Source organism: Bufo bufo, chromosome 5 (genome assembly GCF_905171765.1).
Source record: "Bufo bufo chromosome 5, aBufBuf1.1, whole genome shotgun sequence".
NCBI classification, from domain to species: domain Eukaryota; kingdom Metazoa; phylum Chordata; class Amphibia; order Anura; family Bufonidae; genus Bufo; species Bufo bufo.
This window is the reverse complement of record NC_053393.1, coordinates 321457641-321472060: the sequence shown is the minus strand read 5'-3', so window position 1 is coordinate 321472060 and position 14420 is coordinate 321457641.

Genomic DNA, 14420 nt, shown 5'->3' with positions numbered 1-14420 from the left:
GATGAAAACAAAGTTGAGTTGTTTGGAAGAAACACACAACACTATGTGTGGAGAAAAAGAGGCACAGCACACCAACATCAAAACCTCACCCCAACTGTGAAGTATCATGGTTTGGGGCTACTTTGCTGTGTCAGGGCCTGGACTGATTGTTATCATCGAAGGAAAAATGAATTCCCAAGTTTATCAAGACATTTTTCAGGAGAAATTAAGGCCATCTGTCCACCAGCTGAAGCTCAACAGAAGATGGGTGTTGCAACAGGACAATGACCCAAAGCATAGAAGTAAATCAACAACAGAATGGCTTAAACAGAAGAAAATACGCCTTCTGGAGTGGCCCAGTCAGAGTCCTGACCTTAACCCGATTAAGATGCTGTGGCATGACCTCGAGAAAGCGATTCACACCAGACATCCCAAGAATATTGCTGAACTGAAACAATTCTGTAAAGAGGAATGGTCAAGAATTACTCCTGAACGTTGTGCACGTCTGATCTGCAACTACAGGAAACGTTTGGTTGAAGTTATTGCTGCCAAAGGAGGTTCAACCAGTTATTAAATCCAAGGGTTCACATACTTTTTCCACCTGCACTGTGAATGTTTACATGGTGTGTTCATAAAAACATGGTAACATTTAATTCTTTGTGTTATTAGTTTAAGCAGACTGTGATTGTCTATTGTGACTTAGAAGAAGATCAGATCACATTTTATGATCAATTTGTGCAGAAATCCATATCATTCCAAAAGGTTCACATACTTTTTCTTGCAACTGTATATAAACTTATATACCTTCCACTCCTACAATCTATGGTTGCCCAGCTGGACTCGTTGGACCTCCCATATCTCTCCTGGTTTGGCAGAAAGAACATGGTATCTGCTCTAGTTCTACCCAGACTGACATACCTGATGCAATCCCTCCCAATTAAAATTCCAAAACCCTTTTTTATTACTTTCGATAGAGCAATTCGCAAGTTCATCTGGAAAGGTCGACGTCCTAGAATCTCCTTCAACACCCTCACTAAACCTAAACGGCTGGGAGGAATCGGACTTCCTGACCCAGAAATGTATTCGAGAGCCATACATCTAGCCAGAGTAGTAGACTGGATCAGATCCCCTCCCCACAAAGTATGGGTCCGCATGGAAAAAGATTTTCTCCCCTCCTCCCGTCGAGCTCTTCTGGAATTGGTTCTCCTCACATAACAAACTATTAATAACTCCCTCACCCCTCCTCACCCTGGGAGATTTGATTGATCTAGCTCCGAGTGCTTTGAAAGAGAGCTGCCCCCTTTCAATCAAACTCTCAACTATACCCCTTCCTGATCTGTTAGATGTTAGATACCGAAGGTTGTGTTAAACCATTGCATACTCTCATTGACGACTTGAGGTGCTCTGTAACTCTTACCTTCCTACAAAGGTTCCTTAATTCGGAAGTCATTTCTTTGCTTAAAGAATCCCCACTACTGCCCCTGTCCTCTTGGTTTGACATGGCATTAGGTGCAAAGCAACCCCCTAAGAGGACCATCTCGACTATATTTAGCCACCTGAAATCACCCTTATCCCTTATTAAGCCAGCTATAATTGGTTCCTTGGAGAAAGATTTGGGACGCTTTCTATCTCCTACAGAGATTTCTACAGCACTTATAACCCCTCACAAAATATCTACAGTAGATGCATACGCATCCAAGAAAACGTATATAAAATCCTGACGAGATGGTATAAGACTCCTGAATCGATCTCTTTCTACTCCTCTAAATGCTCTGGCTTATGTTGGAGATGCCAGTCCTCTAAGGGTTCTTTCTTCCATATTTGGTGGAAATGCCAAACTATTAACAGCTGGTGGCGCTATATTGTTGATAGGTGCTCATTTACGGACAACTAGTGGATAAGTACCTGATTGGTGGTGGTCCAAACACTGGAACCCTCAGCAATTACAAGAATGGGAGTTCGGTGTCCCTATATGAATAGAGCGTCAAGCTGAGTATGAATGTCGTTGCTCCATTCACACTCTCGAGCACTGTCAGAGATAGATGAGTGTCGTACTCAGAACTCTGTATTGTCCGGCTGTCCCAAAGAGAATGAATGGAGGGACAGTATGCTCAGCCTGTCCTTCTTGTGATCAGTAGGGGTCCCAGTTTATGAACTGACCAGATACTTAGGCTGGGTTCACACAGGCGTTGAGGGAACATGCACAATTTTTTCCCACGAGTGCAAAGCGTTTTAATGCGTTTTGCACGCGCGTGAGAAAAATCGGCATGTTTGGTACCCAGACCCGAACCCAGACTTCTTCACAGAAGTTCGGGTTTGGGTTCAGTATTCTGTAAATTTTATTATTTTCCCTTATAACATGGTTATAATGGAAAATAATAGCATTCTGATCACGTAGCTGCCGGTCTCCTGTTCTTTCTTCAGGACCTGTCAAAGGACCTGTGGTGACGTCACTGAGATCATGTGATGTATCATGTGATGAGCACAGTGATGTCACCACAGGTCCTTTGACAGGTCCCGAAGAAAGAACAGGAGACGGGCAGCTATGTGATCAATTGGAGGAGGTGAGTTAATTTATTTATTTATTTTTTAACCCTCAATTGACCTTCTACTAAGCATTCTGTATTAAAGAATGCTATTATTTTCCCTTATAACCATGTTATAAGGGAAAATAATACAGTGAATAGACTTTCATCCTAGCAACCATGCGTGAAAATCGCGGATGCTTGCGATTTTCACCCAACCCCATTCACTTCTATAGGGCCTGCGTTGCGTGAAAAATGCACAATATAGAGCTTGCTGAAATTTTCACGCAACACACAACTGATGAGTGAAAATCACCGCTCATGTGCACAGCCCCATAGAAATGAATGGGTTTGGATTCAGTGCGGGTGCAATGCGCTCACCTCACGCATTGCACCCACGAGGAAGACTCAGCCGTGTGAACCCTAGCCTTATGGTCATGAACTGCACTTACTAATCTCTTTTCAGCTCTGCTCTGCTGGCTGAATGCCTATTGACCAAGTCATGCTTTAGGGCTTGCTTTACAAATTCAATTGCTATTCTGGCTAATGCACGTAGCCATAGCCATTTTTGCACTCCACAAATTGCGTATACCGTTCGTGTTCTGCATCCTGCCATCTATTGACATACAGGTGTCGACAGCACACAGTGTGCTGTCAGCATCCTTTGTTGCCCCGTCCAAGTAAATGTGTCTGCCTCTGGCGCGCAACAAATGCGGATTGGATGCGGACAAAAAAACGAGGTCATGTGCATTAGCTCTAATTCTGCTATGTCTAAGTTGTTCTGCCTGAATTTCTCAGCCACACCCTGCTTTTCCAGCAAAGCAATAGTTATGCTCTTCTATGGATCTGCTGCTTTACTGTTTCTAATTTGCTATTAAAGATCTGCTATAAGGGTATGGACACAGGCTTCTGCAAGCAGTTTTGGAAGCCAAAATCAGGGGTGAATTCAAAAAAGAGAAGTCGTATGTTTGCTGTATGCTTTCTCTCCTTTTATGACCCGCTCTTGATTTTGGATTCCAAAACTGTATCCAGAAATCTCCACCATGTGGCCATACCCTAAATATCTTGCCAATTTCCTCATTCAGAGCGCCAAATTAATTGCTTGCCTGCACACAGCCAACAGTAGAAGAAATATAACAGAAAGGATTGGTTAGATTCATTATGAATTTCACAAAAATGATGCTGACAAACATTTACGTTAGGCTTATGCACAGCCTTTATTATGACTTCATATAATCATCTAGTTATACAAAGCCATAATAGTAATAGTATCTATACAAGGGTGAGGGGTCCTAATAGACTACCATTGGATGTATACAGGTTTTTTTTTCTATTGAATTCCATGCAATATAGTGGCATGCTCAATTCAACTATTTGTTTGGAGCTATTCCTCTCTAGATGCGTGATGTACAGCACTGAGAGTAATAAAAATACAAAAGTACCCCTATATATAGGTTTTTCATTCTGTCAGTAAACTGACTGCTCTAGGGCCTCGCACTTACATGCCTGATACATATAGCCGATACAATAGCCCTGCCACTATCATGTATGACTAAACGTACTCTATGAACACTGTATGCAACATAAGATGTAGGTTCGTCAAAGAAAAAAAGCTTACTATATTTTAAGTTATAATAACATGTTGTAGAATATTGAAATATATTAAGCCTATAGTGTGTATTTCGACTCATTTTATATTTAGTTTTTCTTATGTTTTGTTTTTCTATCTAATAGCGCCACCTGGTGTTAACATATATTCTTGTTAACCAAGTGACATTATGGTGTAATCTTATAATAACATTAATTCATAGCCCCTGTTTCTGCTGTAAGCTGCTCCTATTCCTGAGGATTTGCACATATTCATTTGCCGAAGTGCATTTTTCAATTAACACAAAGATTAAGCAGATGTTTAAAGGATAATGTGTTGATTAAAAATGCCAAATGCGTTTTACACAGCCAGGCGCCTGAATGATCTATCAGTGAACAAAGTGACTTATTTCATAGTTTTGTGGGGTTTGAAGTGATCTTCTTTTATGGGCTGTTAGTTAATATGAAGAAAAACTGAAAATGCTTTAGCCAAATGTCGCAGTGAACGTGGAAAGTGGCACAATTCTATAGGTAGAGAGGAGGGTCTTAAAGCATTCTCTACTACAGTATCTATAGCGTATATTGATTCCAAATCGGAAATCCCTCTCATAAGTGAACCAGTACCATCTGGTTTTGGCGAAAGACGATATTATATGAAAAGTATAATATGTTTTCTCCTATGTTTTCTCCTATAATAAGAACTAAAAAGGTCTCCATACACATTCAATATCTGCTGGCTGAACGCTTGAACTTTCAAGAATAAAGATGCAGTATTGGAAAAAGGCAAGCCAGGAGAGGCATTGTAATATTCTGGGCTCTGTTCTGCTGCAGATCCTTGTGTCCTGGCATTCAAGTGAATGATTCTTTGACACGTACCACCTATCAGTGGTATACATAGAGAAGTAAGGGTCCCATAGCAAGGACCAAACCAGGCCCCCCACACAAGACCGAAGTTTTTTTTGCCTAAACACCTTTCAATGACCCTTGGACCATTTTTCCACTGCCTCATTTGCTAAAAGTTGTTCATTTAGAGGGTAGAGTCCTGACCAAGTTTTTACCTCCAGTAGCAGTCGCATGGTCTATGGCTATGGTAGTTACGCCCCTGCCACCAATCTAAACATTGATGCAGGTTAAGAATAATTCTTTACAATGGTATTCCCTAATGGCACTGACCATTTTCAACTGAATAATGGGCCTTGTCACACTGTGAAAATTATTCAAGAATAGTTTTAGGAGCATGACAAAGATTTGAAGGTGTCGACCTGGGCTCCCAATTTCCAGAATCTCAATCCAACCAAGCACCTGTGAGAAAAAAACAAATGTGATCAATGAGGGACCATCTTTCATTTTTACGAGTCATAAAGGATCTGCTGATAACATCTTGTTGCCAGACATCACTGGACATCTGTAGAGGACCATCTTTAGACATTAAAATCTGTCTAAGCTGTTTTGGTGGCATGTGGGAGAGCAACACAATCATAGGTAGCATTAATAACTGATCAAAGTCCCTTTCTTGTTACAGATGCTAAAATGGGAAAAATATTAGATTTTTATACCATTCTTCTCCATATCATTACTCATGTTCTGAAATGAGCAAAACTCAACATACATCCCAAAAAATAAAAATAAAAATCATAAAGTTGAATGATAAATCTCTTAATAGCAAGATAAAAACGTATGCCAGCACACCATTACACATTACATGCAAAAATAGGATTAGGGATTATTCTGGATTAAAGTGGTACGATACCTACTATATATGAAAAATGGAAGCTGTTTGCGCACATTTTTGATCAAACGTGTTTCGGACCCATCTACCAGTGTCAAGGTGGCTTCTGAAGATGGGTACCTTAAACTAACAGAACTGCCTCTCCTGGGCCTAACCTAAGCCTACAATGTTCAGGGCGGTGTAGGAACCAGCTATATTTATACTCTTCTCAAACCTCAACTCTGGGCAGATGGGCAGGGAGTGCTCAATCTAAAGGAGGCTGAACATTAAAGGCTTAGGTTAGGCCCAGAAGAGGCAGTTCTGTTAGTGTTAGGTCCCCATCTGCAGACGCCACCATGAAGCTGGTAGATGGGCCCTAGGGGTGCACTATCAATGAGGCCACATGAGGCAGCACCAGGTAGGGGCAAGAGGGGGGCAGCGGAAGGGCCATGTGCAATAAGCGTTTTCATTGTGGCAAAGGGGTTAGGTTAAGAAATTTGGGGGGGCGTAGTTTTAGTTTTTGCCTCAGGCAGCAGAAAGGCTAGATGCACCCCTGATAGGCCCCACACACATTTGATCAAAAATGTGCGCAAAGAGCTTTCATTTTTCATGTATAGTAGGTATAGTACCACTTTAATCCAGAATAATCCCTAATCATTAGTTCTATTGTTTGTGTGTGTAATGGTGTGTCGCCATACATTTTGTGTTTGCTGTCTGCATGCCAGCTTTATGGATGTGCACCTATGACTTTTGGATGTGTTAGTCAAAATTGTCTTAATAGCAAGATAGTAAGATCAATCATAGAGAATTTTTTTCCCCAATACAATACTTACATGATAGAATGATTTTTAATACATACAGTCAGGCCCATAAATATTGGGACATCGACACAATTCTAACAATGGATTGGAAATGAAACAAACAAGATGTGCTTTAACTGCAGACTGGCAGCTTTAATTTGAGGGTATTTACATCCAAATCAGGTGAACGGTGTAGGAATTACAACAGTTTGCATATGTGCCTCCCACTTGTTAAGGGATCAAAAGTAATGAGACAATTGGCTTCTCAGCTGTTCCATGGCCAGGTGTGTGTTATTCCCTCATTATCTCAATTACAATGAGCAGATAAAAGATCCAGAGTTAATTTCAAGTGTGTTATTTGCATTTGGAATCTGTTGCTGTCAACTCTCAAGATGAGATCCAAATTGCTGTCACTATCAGTGAAGCAAGCCATCATTAGGCTGAATAAACAAAACAAACCCATCAGAGAGATAGCAAAAACATTAGGCCTGGCCAAAACAACTGTTTGGAACATTCTTAAAAAGAAGGGACGCACCGGTGAGCTCAGCAATAGGGATGAGCGAACCCGAACTGTATAGGTCGGGTTCGTACCGAATTTTGGGGTGTCCGTGACACGGACCCGAACCCGAACATTTTCGTAAAAGTCTGGGTTCGGGTTCGGTGTTCGGCGCTTTCTTGGCGCTTTTTGAAAGGCTGCAAAGCAGCCAATCAACAACCGTCATACTACTTGCCCCACGAGGCCATCACAGCCATGCCTACTATTGGCATGGCTGTGATTGGCCAGTGCAGCATGTGACCCAGCCTCTATATAAGCTTGGGTCACATAGCGCTGCACGTCACTTTGCTGATACAACCGTAGGGAGAGGTTGCAGCTGCGACGTTAGAGCGAGATTAGGCAGATTAACTCCTCCAAAAGACTTAATTCAGTGTTCGATCTCCAGCTGTGGATCATTGAAGTGCTGATATTGAATTGCTCACTTTTTTTAGGCTGCCCAGAGCGTTTTTATATCACTTTTTTCTGGGGTGATCGGCGGCCATTTTGTGGCGTGTGGAGCGCCAGCACAAGCTACCACCAAGTGCATTTAACCATCAATAGTGTGGTTATTTTTTTGCTATATCCTACATCAGGTGCAGCCTGAGCCTGTGTCACCCAAGTGCATTTAATCATCAATAGTGTGGTTATTTTTTGGCAATATACTACATCAGGTGCAGGCTGAGCCTGTGTCACCCAAGTGCATTTAACCATCAATAGTGTGGTTATTTTTTGCTATATCCTACATCAGGGTCAAGCATTCATCAAGTGCATTTAACCATCAATAGTGTGGTTATTTTTTGGCCATATACTGCATCAGGTGCAGGCTGAGCCTGTGTCACCCAAGTGCATTTAACCATCAATAGTGTCGTTATTTTTTGGCCATATACTACATCAGGGGCAAGTTGAGCCTGTCACCCAGCGCCATAAAAATAGGCCTGACATTTCTATTCCTACAAATCAGTACTGTTTTAGCTGGTCAAGTTATTTTTAGTGACCGTAAAAGCACAGTTTTTGTTCTGGGTTGAAAAACTATTCCCAAATTTGCCATTCTCAAAATTAGTAGTTTCTGCTATATCAGGCCTACTTTAAATCTATCCCAAAAAGGGTATATTAGATTCAAGGTGCTGATAGTGTCATTCTGAAAAACTTAACACACACGCTACAGTGCAGATACAAGTCTAATTCTGTGATTAAAGGTATACCTGTCACACAGCGCCTAAAAAATAGGCCACACATTTATATTCAGCTAAATCTGTCATTACGGATATGCCTGTATTAGTGTAATACGGTACCTAAATAGATAGCCAGACAGTGTTAGGTGTCTGTAAAAAAAGGCCTGAATTTTAATTCAATACATTGGCCCGAATAATATTTTTCTTATTGTGGTGAACGGGAACAATGAGGAAAACATCTAGTAAGGGACGTGGACGCGGACGTGGACATGGTCGTGGTGGTGTTAGTGGACCCTCTGGTGCTGGGAGAGGACGTGGCCATTCTGCCACAGCCACACGTCCTAGTGTACTAACTACCTTAGGTCCCAGTAGCCGCCAGAATTTACAGGGATATTTGGTGGGGCCCAATGCCGTTCTAAGGATGGTAAGGCCTGAGCAGGTACAGGCATTAGTCAATTGGGTGGCCGACAGTGCATCCAGCACGTTCACATTATCTCCCACCCAGTTTTCTGCAGAAAGCGCACAGATGGCGCATGAAAACCAAGCCCATCAGTCTGTCACATCACCCCCATGCATATCAGGGAAACTGTCTGAGCCTCAAGTTATGCAGCAGTCTCTTATGCTGTTTGAAGACTCTGCTGCCAGGGTTTCCCAAGGGCATCCACCTAGCCCTTTCCCAGGGGTGGAAGAGATAGAATGCACTAACGCACAACCACTTATGTTTCCTGATGATGAGGACATGGGAATACCACCTCAGCACGTCTCTGATGATGACGAAACACAGGTGCCAACTGCTGCGTCTTTCTGCAGTGTGCAGACTGAACAGGAGGTCAGGGATCAAGACTGGGTGGAAGACGATGCAGGGGACGATGAGGTCCTAGACCCCACATGGAATGAAGGTCGTGCCACTGACTTTCACAGTTCGGAGGAAGAGGCAGTGGTGATACCGAGCCAACAGCGTAGCAAAAGAGGGAGCAGTGGGCAAAATCAGAACACCCGCCGCCAAGAGACTCCGCCTGCTACTGACCGCCGCCATCTGGGACCGAGCACCCCAAAGGCAGCTTCAAGGAGTTCCCTGGCATGGCACTTCTTCAAACAATGTGCTGACGACAAGACCCGATTGGTTTGCACGCTGTGCCATCAGAGCCTGAAGCGAGGCAGTAACGTTCTGAACCTTAGCACAACCTGCATGACCAGGCACCTGCATGCAAAGCATGAACTGCAGTAGAGTAAACACCTTAAAAAAGAGGAACTCACTCAAACTCCCCCTGCTACCTCTCCTGCTGCTGCCGCCTCGGCCTCTTCCTCCGCCTCTGGAGGAACGTTGGCACCTGCCGCCCAGCAAACATGGGATGTACCACCAACACCACCACCTGCGTCACCAAGCATCTCAACCATGTCACACGGCAGCGTTCAGCTCTCCATCTCACAAACATTTGAGAGAAAGCGTAAATTCCCACCTAGCCACCCTCGATCCCTGGCCCTGAATGCCAGCATTTCTAAACTACAGGCCTATGAAATGCTGTCATTTAGGCTGGTGGACACACACAGCTTCAAACAGCTCATGTCGCTTGCTGTCCCACAGTATGTTGTTCCCAGCCGGCACTACTTCTCCAAGAGAGCCGTGCCTTCCCTGCACAACCAAGTGTCCGATAAAATCAAGTGTGCACTGCGCAACGCCATCTGTGGCAAGGTCCACCTAACCACAGATACGTGGACCAGTAAGCACGGCCAGGGATGCTATATCTCCCTAACTGCACACTGGGTAAATGTAGTGGCGGCTGGGCCACAGGCAGAGAGCTGTTTGGCGCACACGTCCTTCCGCTGCCAAGGATCGCAGGGCAACATTCTTTGCCTCCTGTCTCCTCCTCCTCCTACTCAGCTTCCTCCTCCTCTTCTTCCACCTGCTCATCCAGTCAGCCACACACCTTCACCACCAACTTCAGCACAGCCCAGGGTAAACGTCAGCAGGCCGTTCTGAAACTCATATGTTTGGGGGACAGGCCCCACACGCACAGGAGTTGTGACGGGGTATAGAACAACAGACCGACGAGTGGTTGCTGCCGGTGAGCCTCAAGCCCAGCCTGGTGGTGTGCGATAATGGGCTCTGGGACTAGCCGGTTTGACGCACATCCCTTGCCTGGCGCATGTGCTGAATTTGGTGGTGCAGAAGTTCATTCGCAACTACCCCGACATGTCAGAGCTGCTGCATAAAGTGCGGGCCGTCTGTTCGCGCTTCCGGCGTTCACACCCTGCCGCTGCTCGCCTGTCTGCGCTACAGCGTAACTTCGGCCTTCCCGCTCACCGCCTCATATGCGACGTGCCCACCAGGTGGAACTCCACCTTGCACATGCTGGACAGACTGTGCGAGCAGCAGCAGGCCATAGTGGAGTTACAGCTGCAGCACGCACGGGTCAGTCGCAAAGCGGAACAGCACCACTTCACCACCAATGACTGGGCCTCCATACGAGACCTGTGTGCCCTGTTGCGCTGTTTCGAGTACTCCACCAACATGGTCAGTGGCGATGACGCCGTTATCAGCATTACAATACCACTTCTATGTCTCCTTGAGAAAACACTTAGGGCGATGATGGAAGAGGAGGTGGCCCAGGAGGAAGAGGAGGAAGAGGGGTCATTTTTAGCACTTTCAGGCCAGTCTCTTCGAAGTGACTCAGAGGGAGGTTTTTTGCAACACCAGAGGCCAGGTACAAATGTGGCCAGACAGGGCCCACTACTGGAGGACGAGGAGGACGAGGATGAGGAGGAGGTGGAGGAGGATGAGGATGAAGCATGTTCACAGCGGGGTGGCACCCAAAGCAGCTCGGGCCCATCACTGGTGCGTGGCTGGGGGGAAACACAGGACAATGACGATACGCCTCCCACAGAGGACAGCTTGTCCTTACCTCTGGGCAGTCTGGCACACATGAGCGACTACATGCTGCAGTGCCTGCGCAACGACAGCAGAGTTGCCCACATTTTAACGTGTGCGGACTACTGGGTTGCCACCCTGCTGGATCCCCGGTACAAAGACAATGTGCCCACCTTACTTCCTACACTGGAGCGTGATAGGAAGATGCGCGAGTACAAGCGCACGTTGGTAGAAGCGCTACTGAGAGCATTCCCAAATGTCACAGGGGAACCAGTGGAAGCCCAAGGCGAAGGCAGAGGAGGAGCAAGAGGTCGCCAACGCAGCTGTGTCACGGCCAGCTCCTCTGAGGGCAGGGTTAGCATGGCAGAGATGTGGAAAAGTTTTGTCACCACGCGACAGCTAACTGCACCACCACATGATACGGAACGTGTTAGCAGGAGGCAACATTTCACTAACATGGTGGAACAGTACCTGTGCACACCCCTCCACGTACTGACTGATGGTTCGGCCCCATTCAACTTCTGGGTCTCCAAATTGTCCACGTGGCCAGAGCTAGCCTTTTATGCCTTGGAGGTGCTGGCCTGCCCGGCGGCCAGCGTTTTGTCTGAACGTGTATTCAGCACGGCAGGGGGCGTCATTACAGACAAACGCAGCCGCCTGTCTACAGCCAATGTGGACAAGCTGACGTTCATAAAAATGAACCAGGCATGGATCCCACAGGACCTGTCCATCCCTTGTGTAGATTAGACATTAACTACCTCCCCTTAACGATATATTATTGTACTCCAGGGCACTTCCTCATTCAATCCTATTTTTATTTTCATTTTACCATTATATTGCGGGGCAACCCAAAGTTGAATGAACCTCTCCTCTGTCTGGGTGTCGGGGCCTAAATATGTGACAGTGGCCTGTTCCAGTGGTGGGTGACGTGAAGCCTGATTCTCTGCTATAACATGAAGACTGATTCTGTGCTAACATGAAGCCAGATTCTCTGTTACAGGACCTCTCTCCTCTGCCTGGCTGCCTGGGCCTAAATATGTGACAGTGGCCTGTTCCAGTGGTGGGTGACGTGAAGCCTGATTCTCTGCTATGACATGAAGACTGATTCTGTGCTGACATGAAGCCAGATTCTCTGTTACGGGACCTCTCTCCTCTGTCTGGGTGCCGGGGCCTAAATATGTGACAGTGGCCTGTTCCAGTGGTGGGTGACGTGAAGCCTGATTCTCTGCTATGACATGAAGACTAATTCTGTGCTGACATGAAGCCAGATTCTCTGTTACGGGACCTCTCTCCTCTGTCTGGGTGCCGGGGCCTAAATATGTGACAGTGGCCTGTTCCAGTGGTGGGTGACGTGAAGCCTGATTCTCTGCTATGACATGAAGACTGATTCTCTGCTGACATGAAGCCAGATTCTTTGTTACGGGACCTCTCTCCTTTGTCTGGGTGCCAGGGCCTAAATGTGTGACAGTGGCCTGTTCCAGTGGTGGGTGACGTGAAGCCTGATTCTCTGCTATGACATGAAGACTGATTCTGTGCTGACATGAAGCCAGATTCTCTGTTACGGGACCTCTCTCCTCTGTCTGGGTGTCAGGGCCTAAATGTGTGACAGTGGCCTCTTCCAGTGGTGGGTGACGTGAAGCCTGATTCTCTGCTATGACATGAAGACTGATTCTGTGCTGACATGAAGCCAGATTCTCTGTTACGGGACCTCTCTCCTCTGTTTGGGTGTCGGGGCCTAAATATGTGACAGTGGCCTGTTCCAGTGGTGGGTGACGTGAAGCCTGATTCTCTGCTATGACATGAAGACTGATTCTGTGCTGACATGAAGTCAGATTCTCTGTTACGGGACCTCTCTCCTCTGTCTGGGTGCCAGGGCCTAAATGTGTGACAGTGGCTTCTTCCATTGGTGGGTGACGTGAAGCCTGATTCTCTGCTATGACATGAAGACAGATTCTGTGCTGACATAAGGCCAGATTCTCTGTTACGAGACCTCTCTCCTCTGTCTGGGTGCCGGGGCCTAAATATGTGACAGTGGCCTGTTCCAGTGGTGGGTGACGTGAAGCCTGATTCTCTGCTATGACATGAAGACTGATTTTGTGCTGACATGAAGCCAGATTCTCTGTTACGGGACCTCTCTCCTCTGTCTGGGTGCCAGGGCCTAAATGTGTGACAGTGGCCTGTTCCAGTGGTGGGTGACGTGAAGCCTGATTCTCTGCTATGACATGAAGACTGATTCTGTGCTGACATGAAGCCAGATTCTCTGTTACGGGACCTCTCTCCTCTGTCTGGGTGCCGGGGCCTAAATATGTGACAGTGGCCTGTTCTAGTGGTGGGTGACGTGAAGCCTGATTCTCTGCTATGACATGAAGACTGATTCTGTGCTGACATGAAGCCAGATTCTCTGTTACGGGACCTCTCTCCTCTGTCTGGGTGCCAGGGCCTAAATGTGTGACAGTGGCCTGTTCCAGTGGTGGGTGACGTGAAGCCTGATTCTCTGCTATGACATGAAGACTGATTCTGTGCTGACATGAAGCCAGATTCTCTGTTACGGGACCTCTCTCCTCTGTCTGGGTGCCGGGGCCTAAATATGTGACAGTGGCCTGTTCTAGTGGTGGGTGACGTGAAGCCTGATTCTCTGCTATGACATGAAGACTGATTCTGTGCTGACATGAAGCCAGATTCTCTGTTACGGGACCTCTCTCCTCTGTCTGGGTGCCAGGGCCTAAATGTGTGACAGTGGCCTGTTCCAGTGGTGGGTGACGTGAAGCCTGATTCTCTGCTATGACATGAAGACTGATTCTGTGCTGACATGAAGCCAGATTCTCTGTTACGGGACCTCTCTCCTTTGTCTGGGTGCCGGGGCCTAAATATGTGACAGTGGCCTGTTCCAGTGGTGGGTGACGTGAAGCCTGATTCTCTGCTATGACATGAAGACTGATTCTGTGCTGACATGAAGCCAGATTCTCTGTTACGGGACCTCTCTCCTCTGTCTGGGTGCCAGGGCCTAAATGTGTGACAGTGGCCTCTTCCAGTGGTGGGTGACGTGAAGCCTGATTCTCTGCTATGACATGAAGACTGAATTCTGTGCTGACATGAAGCAGATTCTCTGTTACGGACCTCTCTCCCTGTCTGGGTGCCGGGGCCTAAAGTGACATGGCCTGTTCTAGTGGTGGGTGACGTGAGCCTGATTCTCTGCTATGACATGAAGACTGATTCTGTGCTGACATGAAGCCAGATTCTCTGTT